This window comes from Somniosus microcephalus, chromosome 11 (assembly GCF_052327205.1).
Source record: "Somniosus microcephalus isolate GS21.2 chromosome 11, FLI_Smic_1.0, whole genome shotgun sequence".
Taxonomy (NCBI): Eukaryota; Metazoa; Chordata; class Chondrichthyes; order Squaliformes; family Somniosidae; genus Somniosus; species Somniosus microcephalus.
In genome coordinates this window covers 225,999,127-226,014,419 of record NC_140997.1, presented here as the reverse complement: position 1 = coordinate 226,014,419, position 15,293 = coordinate 225,999,127, and the positions used below count along the sequence as shown (strand labels likewise).

Here is a 15,293-nt window from a genome sequence, read left to right as displayed (position 1 = left end):
CAACTTATGAAAAGTCAGTCTAGCAAATGCTGCGTTGACCTGGGGCACGAAGTAGTGATTCAAAGCACTAACCGCCGCCGTGTAGTCTGCTGGCTCTCCTGTGTCCGGTAGAGTCGAAAAGATATCCTGGACATCTGGTCCTGCTAGGTGTAGAAGTAGAGCTCTTCTCCTCTGCTTCATGGCAGCTGTAGAGGTATCGTCGATAATGAGTCCTTTGCCGTCGGCATAAAGCTCAAAAGACGTTAACCACCTCGTCCATCTTGGACCCAACGTGGCTGGCTCGGCGGAGCAAGCAAAATTTTGAACGCCGGTCTTCTCCATCCTAGCTAACTAAAACCTGGGCAACTACCTATTTAAAATTATTCTTTTCGTTATCCTCGTCGCCAATGTTATATCTATGCTTTAATATGTTCAATCAAGCATGTAGATACGTTGAATTAAATCAGAGTCAGGCAGACAGGCTTCTAACTGTGATCTTTACTTTATTGGTGAAATGGCTGACTGCCGCTTTCCCGGGTAATTCCCATAATGCAGTGCACATTACATTACCGTATTGACTAGTGTCAAACTTGCAATCAATAGACGACAGATGGAAGGCAGGAGAGATTAAAAGACAAAAGGGATGATGGTGCAAGGTAAAAGGAGATGGTAATGGGACAGGTTAAGAAAAAAAGATGAGTCTAGTTGAAGTGTAAATGGCGATGGCAGAATGATCAACAGCTGCCATGTGAGAGAGAAAAAAAGATGGGGGCCGAGGTTATGGTCTGAAATTGTTGAACTCGATGTTAAGCCCAGAAGGCTGTAAAGTGCCTAATCGAAAGGTGAGGTGCTGTTCCTCGAGCTTACGTTGAGCTTTGTTGGAACAGTGTAAGAGGCCGAGGATGGAGAGGTCAGAGTGGGAGTGGAGCGGAGAATTAAAGTGACAGGCGACCGGAAGCTCGGGGTCGCCCTTGCGGACTGATCACCCTTACGGAGCATCAAGCTGGCTGGCTGGCATGTTGCAACCTGCCCGAAAGGGGTTCTTCCGCCAAACGACGACGAATTTCTGAAGTTCGAGACACCAGCTGCTGGAACCCATCGCCTGGAGGTCTGGTATGTGAACCAGGGTTTGGTGCCCAGCCTATTGAACTGTAAAGGGGCAAGCACTTACTGCTGAAACTCTGCACCTCCAACTGGTGAAACATTTGATGGGGTACGGCACACCACGATCCTGCTCGGGAGGAATTCCTGGTGGGGGTAATTTTAACTTTGGGCGATAGCGTAAAACGGGCGATAATGGATCGTCCGCCCGTTCAACACCTCGCCCGAGTTTTCGCTCCGATTGAAATCAATGGAAATTGAAATCGGGGGAGATTTCCATAGAAACATAGAAAACTAGGAGCAGGAGTCGGCCATTCGGCCCTTCGAGTCTGCTCCGCCATTCAATGAGATCATGGCTGACCCTCTATCTCAATACCATATTCCCGCTCTCTCCCCATACCCCTTGATGCCTTTTGTGTCTAGAAAAAAAAGTTATTCAAATCTCCATTCAAATCTGTATTGAAACTTTTTAGCACACACCCACAATGCTAATCCCTTATGTAACATCAGTTGTTATTTAGCTGTATAATAGCACAATAGTTTTTTTAAATTTAGTTGCTGAAAGTATTAGTAAGCAATAATAAAATATTTTGAAATTGGAGTGCTTTCTAGCCAGTTGTAATGTTTGCCTTCCAGATAAAATTGAGTACGGCAGAGGCAAATTTTGAAATACTCATTTTTCACAGGATATACAACATTTAATAAAATTATTTAGAAGATACAGTGGGCGGCTGATCCGATATCGCCCACTTTGTACTATCGGCCAAAGTGAAAATGACCCCAGACCCTCCCCCGAGGTAGTCTGCTTAGTGAGGACTCGAACCCACATTTATCAGTTGCCCGATGACCAACGAGTGACTATCTGCCCCACCGTGGGGGAGTGGAGTTGGGGGGAAGGGCTCTGTGCGTAGGAACCAAGGCCTCGCGGGGCGTCAAATTGACTCCATGGTGAAACTTGGTGATGGGAAATTGGGATTCAGTCAATCCCCGCGACAGACTGGGGAATCTGATAATTAAACCTGGCAAGTGTTAATCCAGTATAGGTTAGTGCCCTGAGAATAGGAAAGAGGAGAAAATAAAATAAGGGAAATCATGTCCTACCCCCTATAACTGGCAGTAGCAAGCAGCGAGACACCATGATATAGTAGCACACATTGATAATCTCTTCACAACAGTTGCTGTTGGCACTCCTAGGTTTGTGATAGATGGTCTTCCTTTGATGCAAGATGAGCTGTGAGATGCCAACACTGCGTTGAGTAATTAAAAAAAAAATCACTTCAATTGCATTCAATAAATAAGAAAGCGGTGCGAGGGCGAGGAATCCCACACCGAAGGGTCCTGTGGAGTCACCAGTCTCGTGGTGGACTGCGGTGGCACATGTGCGGTCCCCCTCTGGTACCTCACCCATGGGGCTGATCTTCGCATGCGATCACGGACTGTAAATATCGGTAGTTTGTTTGGCGCCTGTCCTGGAGTGCGTTTGTGAAAGATGGGAATCATCCACTGATGATTGATGGGAAGGAAAGTGCATCTGTTTGTAAGTGTTAGATATGGTGCCAACAGGAAGCATTAACACTGCGTAGCTATCTCACAACCGGACTCTATAACAAGAGCACATTGCTGTACCTTCTTGTACAAGCGGACAGTATTCATGGAAAATAGTTGGGCAAATGCTTTTCCATTTATATCAACATAAAGCAGAGCTCTTCAAAATGCATCTAACCTTCATTTGTTAGTGATTACTAACATTAGGGGCGTAACAACAACTTGCATTTATATAGCGCTTTTAACATAGTAAAACGTCCCAAGGCGCTGCACAGGAGCGTTATCAGACAGAATTCGACACCGAGCCGCACGAGGAGATATTAAGGCAGACGACAAAAAGCTTGGTCAAAGAGGAAAGTTTTGAGGAATACCTTAAACGAGGAAAGAGAGGAAGAAAGGCGAAGAGATTTAGGGAGGGAATTCCAGAGCATTGGAAGCAGATCCAATCGTAACTTTCAAAAGGGAATTGGATAAATAAAGACTTGCATTTATACAGTGCCTTTCACGACTGCTGGACTTCCCAAAGTCATTTACAACCAATTAAGTACTTTTTTTGAAGTGTAGTCATTGTTCTGGTGTAGGAAACACCTCGGGAGCCTACCGTCAACAAGGGCAGACGTCGACAACGAAGTCCAACACCACCTTCAGTGTGCCAGTGCAGCCTTCGGTCGCCTGAGGAAGAGAGTGTTTGAAGACCAGGACCTCAAACCCGGCACTAAGCTCATGGTCTACAGGGCAGCAGTGATACCCGCCCTGTTGTATGTCTCAGAGACATGGACCATGTACAGCAGACACCTCAAAGCACTGGAGAGGTACCACCAATGCTGCCTCCACAAGATCCTGCAAATCCATTGGCAGGATAGGCGCACCAACGTCAGTGTTCTGGCTCAGGCCAACACCCCCAGCATCGAAACTTTGACCACGCTCGATCAGCTCCGATGGACGGGTCACATTGTCTGCATGCCCGATACGAGACTCCCAAAACAAGCGCTCTACTCGGAGCTCCGGCACGGCAAGAGAGCCCCAGGTGGGCAGAGGAAATGCTTCAAGGACACCCTCAAAGCCTCCTTGAAAAAGTGTAACATCCCCACCGACACCTGGGAATCCCTGGCCCAAGACCACACAAAGTGGAGAAGAAGCATCCGGGATGGCGCCGAACACCTCGAGTCTCTTCGCCGGGAGCAAGTGGAAGCCAAGCGCAGGCAGCGCAAGGAGCGCACGTCAACCCAAGCACCCACCCACCCGCCCCTTCAACCACCGTCTGCCCCACCTGTGACAGAGACTGTAGGTCCCACATTGGACTCATCAGTCACCTGAGAACTCATTTTTAATGTGGAAGCAAGTCATCCTCGGTTCCGAGGGACTGCCTAAGAAGAAGTAGGAAATGCGGCAGCCAATTTGCGCACAGCAAGCTCCCAAAAAACAGCAATTAGATAATGACCAGATAATCTTATTTATAGTTATGTTGATTGAGGGATAAATATTGGCCAGGACACTGGGGAGAACTCCTCTGCTCTTCTTCAAAATAGTGCCGTGGGATCTTTTACCTGAGAAGGCAGACATTCCACATCTCATCCGAAAGACGGCACCTCCAACAGTGCAGCACTCCCTCAGCACTGCAGTGGAGCGTCAGTCTAGAGCTTTGTACTTGCAGGGAAAAATATTACAGGGCTACGGAGAAAAGAGCAGGGGAGGGGCAGTAATTGGATAGCTGTACCAAAGAACCTGCGCAGGCACGATGAGGTGAATGGCCTCTTTCTGTGCTGTATGATACTACGATCAAGTACACTGTCCAGTGTAGTACTCAAGCATACACACTAGGAGGCGCCTTGGTTTCATCCTTGGCCAGTTAAGGCAGCTTTGGTGCTGTTAAAATTGGCCTCTGCTCCTCTGGGACTAATGTGAAAAGTCACACAACACCAGGTTATAGTCCAACAGCTTTATTTGAAATCACAAGCTTTCGGAGCGCTGCTCCTTCGTCAGGTGAAGTGGAGAGATGCCTATAGACACAGATTATATAGTCAGAAAACACTGCCAGATGATTACAGGTAATCTTTCTAACTGCCATTTATCACACCTCGGCAGAGAGATAATCACAGCAATCAAAGGTGTGAATGGTGTCCAAACAGGACAGTCAGGAAAACATTACATCAAAGAACAATGAGGTGGGGTCACAAGGGGTCAAATATTGCAGATGCTGGGGTCTGTATGAAAAACAAAAAAACAAACAAAAAACTTTTTTTGCTGGAAATCACAGCAGGTCCGGCCGCATCTGTGTAGAGAGAACAAGCCAACGACGACTCAAGTCTGAATTTCTGACTATATAAGCTGTGTCTATATGCATCTCTTCACTTCACTGGACGAAGGAGCAGCGCTCCGAGAGCTTGTGATTTCAAATAAAGCTGTTGGACTATAACCTGGTGTTGTGTGACTTCTTACATTTGTCCACCCCAGCCCAACACCGGCATCTCCACCTCTGGGACTAGTAATCAAGTTTGATGGCTTGCCACCACTCATTTGGCTGATAAACGATGAATGACCATTTAGGTAGGGCACTGGAGGAGGCGCACCTCAACACAAGTCCCTGTCTGCAGGAGGGGAACATTTTCCAGATACAAGTTTCTTCATTTAGTTAACATCTCTTCAAAATTACATAGGATTACACAGAACATACGGCACAGAAACAGGCCATTCGGCCCAACCAGTCCATGCCAGCGTTTATGCTCCACTCGAGCCTCCTCCCGTCTTTCCTCATCTAACCCTATCGGCATAACTCTCTATTCCCTTCTCCCTCATATGCTTGTCTAGCCTCCCCTTAAATGCATCTATACTATTCGCTTCAACCACTCCCTGTGGTAACGAGTTCCACATTCTCACCACTCTCTGGGTAAAGAAGTTTCTTCTGAATTCCCTATTGGATTTCTTGGTGACTATCTTATATTGATGGCCTCTAGTTATGCTCTTCCCCACAAGTGGAAACATTCTCTCTGTATCCACTCTATCAAAACCTTTCATAATTTTAAAGGCCTCTATTAGGTCACCCCTCAGCCTTCTTTTCTCAAGAGAGAAGAGACCCAGCCTGTTCATCCTTTCCTGATAGGCATACCCTCGCATTTCTGGTATCATCCTTGTAAATCTTTTTTGCATCCTCTCCAGTGCCTCTATATCCTTTTTATAATATGGAGAGTAGAACTGTATGCAGTCCTCCAAGTGTGGTCTAACCAAGGTTCGATACAAGTTTAACATAATTTCTCTGCTTTTCCAATTCTATCCCTCTAGAAATAAACCCTAGTGCTTGGTTTGCTTTTTTTATGGCCTTGTTAACCTGTGTCGCAACTTTTAGTGATTTGTGTATTTGCACTCTGAGATCCCTTTGCTCCTCTGCCCCACCACCAAAATGGACCCCATCGGTCTCGCGGCAGACACAGAGGAATTCATCAGGAGAATGAGGCTCCGGGAATTCTTCCACAAATCCCAAGATGTCAGCAACGAATCCAATGAGACAACCAATGATCCAGAACAGCAGACAGAGGGATCCGCAGTGCAGCAACCGAAGAAGAGTCAAATTGGACCCCTCCGGAGGGTCGCTGCCCTAAGCTTGACATGTATGCTCAAGCTGTCAGGAGATGCATCAATGCCAGATTCATCAGCCGCACTCACAAGACAGTCCAGAATGTCGCCCAAGCACAACGCAATGCCATCCACGCTCTCAAGACCAACCGCAACATCGTCATCAAACCAGTAGGCAAAGGAGGAGCCATCGTCATACAGAACAGAACGGACTATTGCAAAGAAGCATACCGACAACTGGACAACCAGGAACACTACAGGCAGTTACCCGCAGATCCGAGCAAAGAACACACCCGCCAACTCAACAGACTGATCAAGGCCTTCAATCCAGACCTTCAAAGCATCCTACGCGCTCTCATCCCATGTACTCCCCGCGTGGGAGACTTCTACTGCCTCCCAAAGATACACAAAGCCAACACACCCGGACGTCCTATTGTATCAGGCAACGGAACCCTGTCTGAGAACCTCTCTGGATACGTCGAGGGCATCCTGAAACCCATCGTACAGGGAACCCCCAGCTTCTGTCGCGACACTACAGACTTCTTACAGAAACTCAGCACCCACAGACCAGTTGAACCAGGAACACTCCTCGCCACGATGGACGTCTCGGCACTCTACACCAGTATCCCCCACGATGACGGCATCGCTGCGACAGCCTCAGTACTCAACACCAACAACAGCCAATCTCCAGACGCCATCCTACAACTCATCCGCTTCATCCTTGACCACAATGTCTTCACCTTCGACAACCAGTTCTTTACCCAAACACACGGAACAGCCATGGGGACCAAATTCGCACCCCAATACGCCAACATCTTCATGCACAAATTCAAGCAAGACTTCTTTGTTGCACAGGACCTCCAACCAACGCTATACACCAGATACATCGACGACATTTTCTTCCTATGGACCCACGGCAAAGAATCACTGAAAAGACTACACGATAACATCAACAAGTTCCATCCCACCATCAAACTCACCATGGACTACTCCTCAGAATCAGTTTCATACTTGGACGCATGAATCTCCATCAAAGACGGACACCTCAGCACTTCAGTCTACTGCAAGTCCACGGACAACCTCAGGATGCTCCACTTCTCCAGCTTCCGCCCTAACCACGTTAAAGAAGCCATCCCCTATGGACAAGCCCTGCGAATACACAGGATCTGCTCAGACCAGGAGGAACACGATGGGCACCTACAGACGCTGAAAGACGCCCTCGTAAGAATGGGATATGACGCTCGACTCGTCGATCGACAGTTCCGACGGGCCACAGCAAAAAATCGCATAGACCTCCTCAGAAGACAAACACGGGACACAACCAACAGAGTACCCTTCGTCGTCCAGTACTTCCCCGGAGCGGAGAAACTACGCCATGTTCTTCGCAGCCTTCAACATGTCATTGATGACGACGAACACCTCACTAAGGCCATCCCCACGCCTCCACTACTCACCTTCAAACAGCTGCCTAACCTCAAACAGACCATCGTTCGCAGCAAATTACCCAGCTTTCAGGAGAACAGCGACCACGACACCACACAACCCTGCCACAGCAACCTCTGCAAGACATGCCAGATCATCAACACAGATACCATCATCACACGTGAGGACACCACCCACCAGGTACATGGTACATACTCATGTGACTCGACCAACGTTGTCTACCTCATACGTTGCAGGAAAGGATGCCCCGGAGCATGGTACATCGGCGAGACTATGCAGACACTGCGACAACGGATGAACGGACACCGTGCAACAATCGCCAGGCAGGAGTGTTCCCTCCCAGTCGGGGAACACTTCAGCAGTCAAGGACATTCAGCCTCCGATCTTTGGGTAAGCATTCTCCAAGGCGGCCTTCGAGACACACGACAACGCAAAATCGTAGAGCAGAAACTGATAGCCAAGTTCCGCACTCATGAGGACGGCCTCAACCGGGATCTTGGGTTCATGTCACGCTACATGTAACCCCACCTGACGTAGGGTCATCCAGGCTCGAGTCGTCATTGGCTTGTTCTCTCTACACAGATGCGGCCGGACCTGCTGTGATTTCCAGCAAAAAAAAGTTTTTTTGTCTGTTTTTTGTTTTTCATACAGACCCCAGCATCTGAAACATTTGACCCCTTGTGACCCCACCTCATTGTTCTTTGATGTAATGTTTTCCTGACTGACCTGTTTGGACACCATTCACACCTTTGATTGCTGTGATTATCTCTCTCCCGAGGTGTGATAAATGGCAGTTAGAAAGATTACCTCTAATCATCTGGCATTATTCTCTGACTATATAAGCTGTGTCTTTATGCATCACTCCACTTCACCTGACAAAGGAGCAGCGCTCCGAAAGCTTGTGATTTCAAATAAAACTGTTGGACTATAACCTGGTGTCGTGTGACTTCTTACATTTGTCTACCCCATTTAGATTTTTACTTTGCAAGTAATTTGTGACATCCTTATTTTTCTTACCAAAATGTAATACCTCACACTTTATCGGTGTTGAAATTCATTTGTCAATTATATGCCCATTCGGCAAGTTTATTAGAATGGGAAAGATTCTGATATCTTACGTTTACTGATAAGGGGAGGAGGAAAACTCAAGGGGCCATTGTCACTTTTAAGGCTAGAGAAGAACACATTTATATCAAGTACAAATGACTTGTATATTTTAACTGGTTTGCAGACTGCTCATAGTGACTGCACCAATAATAATAGCACCTTACAGCACAAATGGAAGACATTAGCCCCCTCATGCCTGTGCCGGCTCTTTGTAAGAGCTCTCCAATTAGTCCCACTCCCCCGCTCTTTCCTCATAGCCCGGCAAACTTTTCCTTTCACGTACTGTATATATCTAATTGCCTTAAGAAGCTTACTATTAAATCTGATTCAGGCAGTGCATTCCAGATCATAACACTGTGTAAAAGAAATTCTCATCATCTCCCCCCCCCCTCCCCTCTCCGCCATCCCGATTCTTTTGCCAGTTATCTTAAATCTGTGTCCTCTGGATACCGACCCTTCTGCCACGGTTTCTTCCTGTCTACTTTATCAAAACCCTTCATAGTTTTGAAAACCGTTATTAAATCTCGGCTTAACCTTCTCGCTCTAAGGAGAACGACCCCAGCTTCTCTAGTCTCTCCACATAACTGAAGTCCCTCATCCCTGGGACCATTCCAGTAAATCTCTTCTGCGGGGGCTCTAACACATATATTCAGGACCTCTCTGGCCACAGGGGATGTGCCAGAGGACTGGAGAACCGTTAATGTAGTACCATTATTCAAGAAGGGTAGTAGGGAAAAACCGGGGAACTACAGGCCAGTGAGCCTAACATCAGTGGTAGGAAAATTACTGGAAAAAATCCTGAGGGACAAAATTTGTCTCCACTTGGAGAGGCAAGGATTAATCAGGGATAGTCAACATGGCTTTGTCAAGGGAAGATCATGTCTGACTAATTTGATTGAATTTTTTGAGGGGGTGACTAGGTGTGTGGATGAGGGTAACGCAGTGGATGTGGTATACATGGATTTCAGTAAGGCCTTCGATAAAGTCCCGCACAGGAGACTGGTCAAGAAGGTAAGAGCCCATGGAATCCAGGGTGCCTTGGCACATTGGATACAAAACTGGCTTAGTGGCAGAAGGCAGAGGGTGATGGTCGAAGGTTGTTTTTGTGACTGGAAGCCTGTGGCCAGTGGGGTACCACAGGGATCGGTGCTGGGTCCCTTGCTGTTTGTGGTCTACATTAATGACTTGGATATGAATGTAAAAGGTATGATCAGTAAGTTCGCGGATGATACAAAAATTGGTAGGGTGGTAAATAGCGAGGAGGGTAGCCTCAGTCTGCAGGACGATATAGATGGGTTGGTCAGATGGGCGGAACAGTGGCAAATGGAATTTAACCCAGAAAAGTGCGAGGTGATGCACTTTGGGGGGACTAACAAGGCAAGGGAATACACAATGAATGGAAAGACCCTAGGCAAGACGGAGGGTCAGAGGGATCTGGGTGTGCAAGTACACAGATCCCTGAAGGCGGCGGAACAGGTGGATAAGGTGGTAAAAAAGGCATATGGGATACTTGCCTTCATTAGCCGAGGCATTGAATATAAGAGCAAGGAGGTTATGATGGAGCTGTATAAAACACTGGTTAGGCCACAGCTGGAATACTGTGTGCAGTTCTGGTCGCCACACTACAGGAAGGATGTGATCGCGTTAGAGAGGGTGCAGAGGAGGTTCACCAGGATGTTACCAGGGCTGGAGCGCTTCAGCTATGAAGAGAGACTGGGCAGATTGGGTTTGTTTTCCTTGGAGCAGAGGAGGCTGAGGGGGGACATGATTGAGGTGTACAAAATTATGAGGGGCATAGATAGGATGGATGCTGAGGAGCTTTTTCCCTTAGTAGAGGGGTCAATAACTAGGGGGCATAGATTCAAGGTAAAGGGCGGGAGGTTTAGAGGGGATTTGAGAAATAACTTTTTCACCCAGAGGGTGGTTGGAGTCTGGAACTCACTGCCTGAAAGGGTTGTGGAGGCAGAAACCCTCACAACATTTAAGAAGCATTTGGATGAGCACTTGAAATGCATAGCATACAAGGCTACGGGCCAAATGCTGGAATATGGGATTAGATTAGACAGGGCTTGATGGCCGGCGCGGACACGATGGGCCGAAGGGCCTCTATCCGTGCTGTATTACTCTATGACTCTATGACCCTCTCCAGGGCCTTGACATCCTTCCTAGTGGTGCCCAGAATTGGACACAATGCAATACATTATTTTTAAATTGAGAAAGGAAGTTATGCCAAAGCTTTATAAATCACTGGTTAGGCCTCAGCTGAAGTATTGTGTTCCAATTCTGGGCACCACACTTTAGGAAGGATGTTAAGGCCCTGGAGAGGGTGCAGAGGAGATTTACGAGAATGATACCAGGGATGAGGGACTTCAGTTACGTGGAAAGACTAGAGAAGCTGGGGTTGCTCTCCTTAAAGCAGAAGGTTAAGGGGAGATTTAATAAAGGCGTTCAAAATCATGAAGGGTTTTGATTGAGTAAATAAGGAGAAACTGTTTCCACTGGCTGAGGGCGGCACAGGTTTACGGTGATTGGCAAAAGGGCCAGAGGGGAGATGAGGAGAATTTTTTTACGCAGCGAGTTGTTGTGATCTGGAATGCGCCACCTGAAAGGGCAGTGGAAGCAGATTCAATAGTAACTTTCAAAAGGGAATTGGATATAATCTTGTAAAGGAAAGATTTGCAGGGCTGTGGGGAAAGAGCGGGACTAATTGGATCGCTCTTTGAAAGAGCCGGCACAGGCACGATGGGCTAAATGGCCTCCTTCCGTGCTGTAAAATACAATGATTCTATGAAACTCAGGTAAAGGGCCATGGTCCAAAGTGCAGGTCACCATCAGAATAGGAAAGAAAATGTGAGAAATCGAGACACAAAGCTGTAAATCTAGGCTAATGCTCCAGGACAGTGCTGAGGGAGTGCTGCACTGTTGGAGGTGCCGTCCTTTGGATGAGACGTTAAGCTGAGGCCCTCTCGGCACTATTTTGAAGGAATTATCCTCGGTGTCCTGGGCCAATATTTATCCCTCAACCAACATCACTAAAGCAGATTATCTGGTCATTAACAGATTGGTAGTAGTGGGAGCTTGCTGTGCGCAAATTGGCTGTCGCGTTTCCTAGATTGCAATAGTGACGGCGCTGCAAAAAGTACTTCATTGGCTGTAAAGCGCTTGGGGACATCCTGAGGTCGTGAAAGGCGTCGTCTTTCTTCCTGAAAAGCTCAAGTTTTAAAAGCCTTTTGATTGTCGAAATGCTTCCTGGAACCGAACAAGCTGGAGTGGAAGGTAATGCGATGGTTTCAACACAGTGTGACAGACTTGTGAATCGCACCGTATAATTACTTCTATGAATTCACAGCCCCCCTACGAACTTGACAGAGGCGGCTCGAATTTATTTCACTTTGAACTTTTAAAAGCACCGTCGAGGTAATTTAACTCCATCAGTGTCATTTGGATTTCAATTTAATATCCCACCGCCACAGATTAAATAGTGAGTAACCAAGTGACTGCAAGTCAGTAATGTCACTGAAAGACTCAACCAATACGCTGAACTAAAATATATTAGAATTAAGTAATGTTCAACAGAAAGCGAATGTTACAAAAACCATGTGTTACCTCGGAGTTATTCCTGCTGTTAAAATGCTTAGAACTAAAATAGCTTGCAATTCAGTATTAAAAATCATATTCAGAGGCAACAAGATGGCACATATACTGGTGCAGTTGGGGCCCTCTCCCGTATTTGGACTTAAGTACACTGTTGGTGCACAGTAAAAGGACCTTTACTCTCTGTACCTTAACTGCACTGTAACTGACCTGGGAGTGCTCGATGCGCACATGAGGTGCCCTAAAATGGAAAGCATTCCATTCATCAGTGCCAACACTTTCACCTTGACGAGAACAATGTTACCCAAAAAACGGTGCTGGTTATAATGTGACGACATTTAAAAAAAACACGTTGAACAGCAATTTGGTGCGAAAGAGTGAATGAAACCCCATTGTGCGTGAGGCAGTGACATCTTGTGGGCACAAGTGCAAATTACACTAGTATAGATGCATTTAAGGGAAGCTGGTAAATACATGAGGGAGAAAGGAATGGAGGGTATGCCGATAGGGTGAGACGCAGTAAATAGATTGGGAGGAATCGCGTGTGGGGCATTAATGTGGGCACAGACCGGTTGGGCTGAATGGCCTGTTTCTGTGCTGTAAATAATATGTAGAACAACAACAACAACTTGTATTTATATCTTCTTCTTAGGCAGTCCCTCGGGAACCGAGGATGACTTGCTTCCACATTAAAAATGAGTTCTCAGGTGACTGATGAGTCCAATGCGGGACCTACAGTCTCTGTCACAGGTGGGGCAGACGGTGGTTGAAGGGGCGAGTGGGTGGGGTGCTTGGGTTGACGTGCGCTCCTTGCGCTGCCTGCGCTTGGCTTCCGCTTGCTCCCAGCGAAGAGACTCGAGGTGTTCGGCACCTTCCCGGATGCTTCTCCTCCACTTTGTGCGGTCTTGGGCCAGGGATTCCCAGGTGTCGGTGGGGATGTTACACTTTTTCAAGGAGGCTTTGAGGGTGTCCTTGAAGTGTTTCCTCTGCCCACCTGGGGCCAAATGGCCTGTTGCTGTGCTATAAATGGTATGTTGGCCTTCGTAGCGAGAGGATTCGAGTACAGGCGCAAGGATGTCTTGCTGCAGTTGTACAGGGTCTTGGTGAGACCACATCTTGAGTATTGTGTGCAGTTTTGGTCGCCTTATCTGAGGAAGGATGTTCTTGCCATGGAAGGAGTGCAGCGAAGATTCACCAGGCTGATACCTGGGATGGCAGGAATGACGTATGAAGAGAGATTGGGTCGATTGGGCTTGTATTCGCTGGAGTTTAGAAGAATGAGAGGGGATCTCATTGAAACTTATAAAATTCTGACAGGACTGGACAGACTAGAGGCAGGAAGGATGTTCCCGATGGCGGGGTAGTCCAGAACCAGGGGTCACAGTCTAAGGATAAGGTGTAAGCCATTTAGGACAGAGATGAGGAGGAATTTCTTCACCCAGAGAGTGGTGAACCTGTGGAATTCTCTACCACAAAAGACAGTTGAGGTCAATTCATTAAATATATTCAAGGAGTTGGATATATTTCTTAAGGCTAAGGGATCAAGGGATATGGGGAGAAAGCAGGGACAGGGTACTGAATTTGGATGATCAGCCATGATCTCATTGAATGGCGGAGCAGGCTCGAGGGGCCGAATGGCCTACTCCTGCTCCTATCTTCTATGTTTCTATGCAAATACTATGTAGAACAACAACAACAACTTGTATTTATACAGCGCCTTTAACACAGTAAAATGTCCCGAGGCGCTTCACAGGAGCGATTATCAAACACAATTTGACACCGAGCCACATGAGGAGATATTAGGACAGGTGACCAAAAGCTTGGTCAAAGAGGTAGGTTTTAAGGAGTGTCTTAAAGGGAGGAGAGAGTGTGTAGAGAGGTTTAGGGAGGGAATTCCAGAGCTTAGGGCCTCGACAGCTGAAGGCACGGCCGCCAATGGTTGAGTGATTAAAATCGGGGGATGCTCAAGAGGCCAGAATTAGAGGAGCGCAGATATCTGGGGGTGGGGGGGGGGGGGAGGGGAGGGTTGCGGGGCTGAAGGAGATTACAGAGATAGGGAGGGGCGAGGCCATGAAGGGATTTGAAAACAAGGAAGAGAATTTTAAAATCGAGGTGCTGCTTAACGTACACACCTTACGTGGCAAATCAGTAAATATGCTCAATGTGGATACTAAATGGGTGGAAAATCAAAATGGGAAATCTTATTTTCCTCCTTTGACACTGAAAACATGTAGGTTAATTTTACATATACACCCACATGCAAAGCAAGACATTGATCTCTCTATTATGGGCTAGGAGCAGGTGCCTCTATGCTCGCTCATGTTCCCCCCCCCCCACTCTCCAAGCAGGGCAAAGACAGCCGTCTCAGAGAGAGCATCACATCAGGACATTACTGTCAACAGCTTCTCCCCTCCGCTCCTTCAGCACTGTGATATTTCAATGGCAGCTTTCCCTCCCAGTTTTAGTTCAGGGTCGCTGCCGTCGATGTAAAATTGGAAAACGAGCCCCTGCAACTCCGATACGGGGGGAGAGATTTAAAATCAGCGGCAGGAGACTGGAGCGTAGTCAGGGGGGAAGTGATGCCATTTAAATATCGCAGCGCTGGTGGAGAAAAGCAACAGCCGAGAAGAACGCACTAATTGAAATATGATATGTGGATGCGAGCCAAAGGAAGACAAGAATTTTGATGGATAGGAGCTCGAAATGTTGACCATCCACTTACACATGTTATGATACTTTGGACTTGTAGGCAAGCTCCGCACACCCTTATGCACAAAGTAGTTCAGGGGCAGTGTGCTCAGGTGGAACAACCCCCTTTACTGTTGGTGTGTACACTGGACGTAATATGGGTTACCAGCAGAACTCATGGTCCCTCCAGAACTGGTAGAGCGCTAGCATGCAGGTAACAGCAAGCAGTTTGGAAGGCAAATGGCATGTTGGCCTTTATTGCAAGA

At 47.2% G+C, this 15,293-nt stretch overlaps 1 protein-coding gene across 4 annotated transcripts in view; it reads left to right on the top strand.

Moving 5' to 3' along the window:
- The window catches only part of LOC147111297 (uncharacterized), a 182,119-nt gene that overhangs the window by 75,155 nt on the left and 91,671 nt on the right, over positions 1–15,293 (top strand). The window lies entirely within an intron of this gene.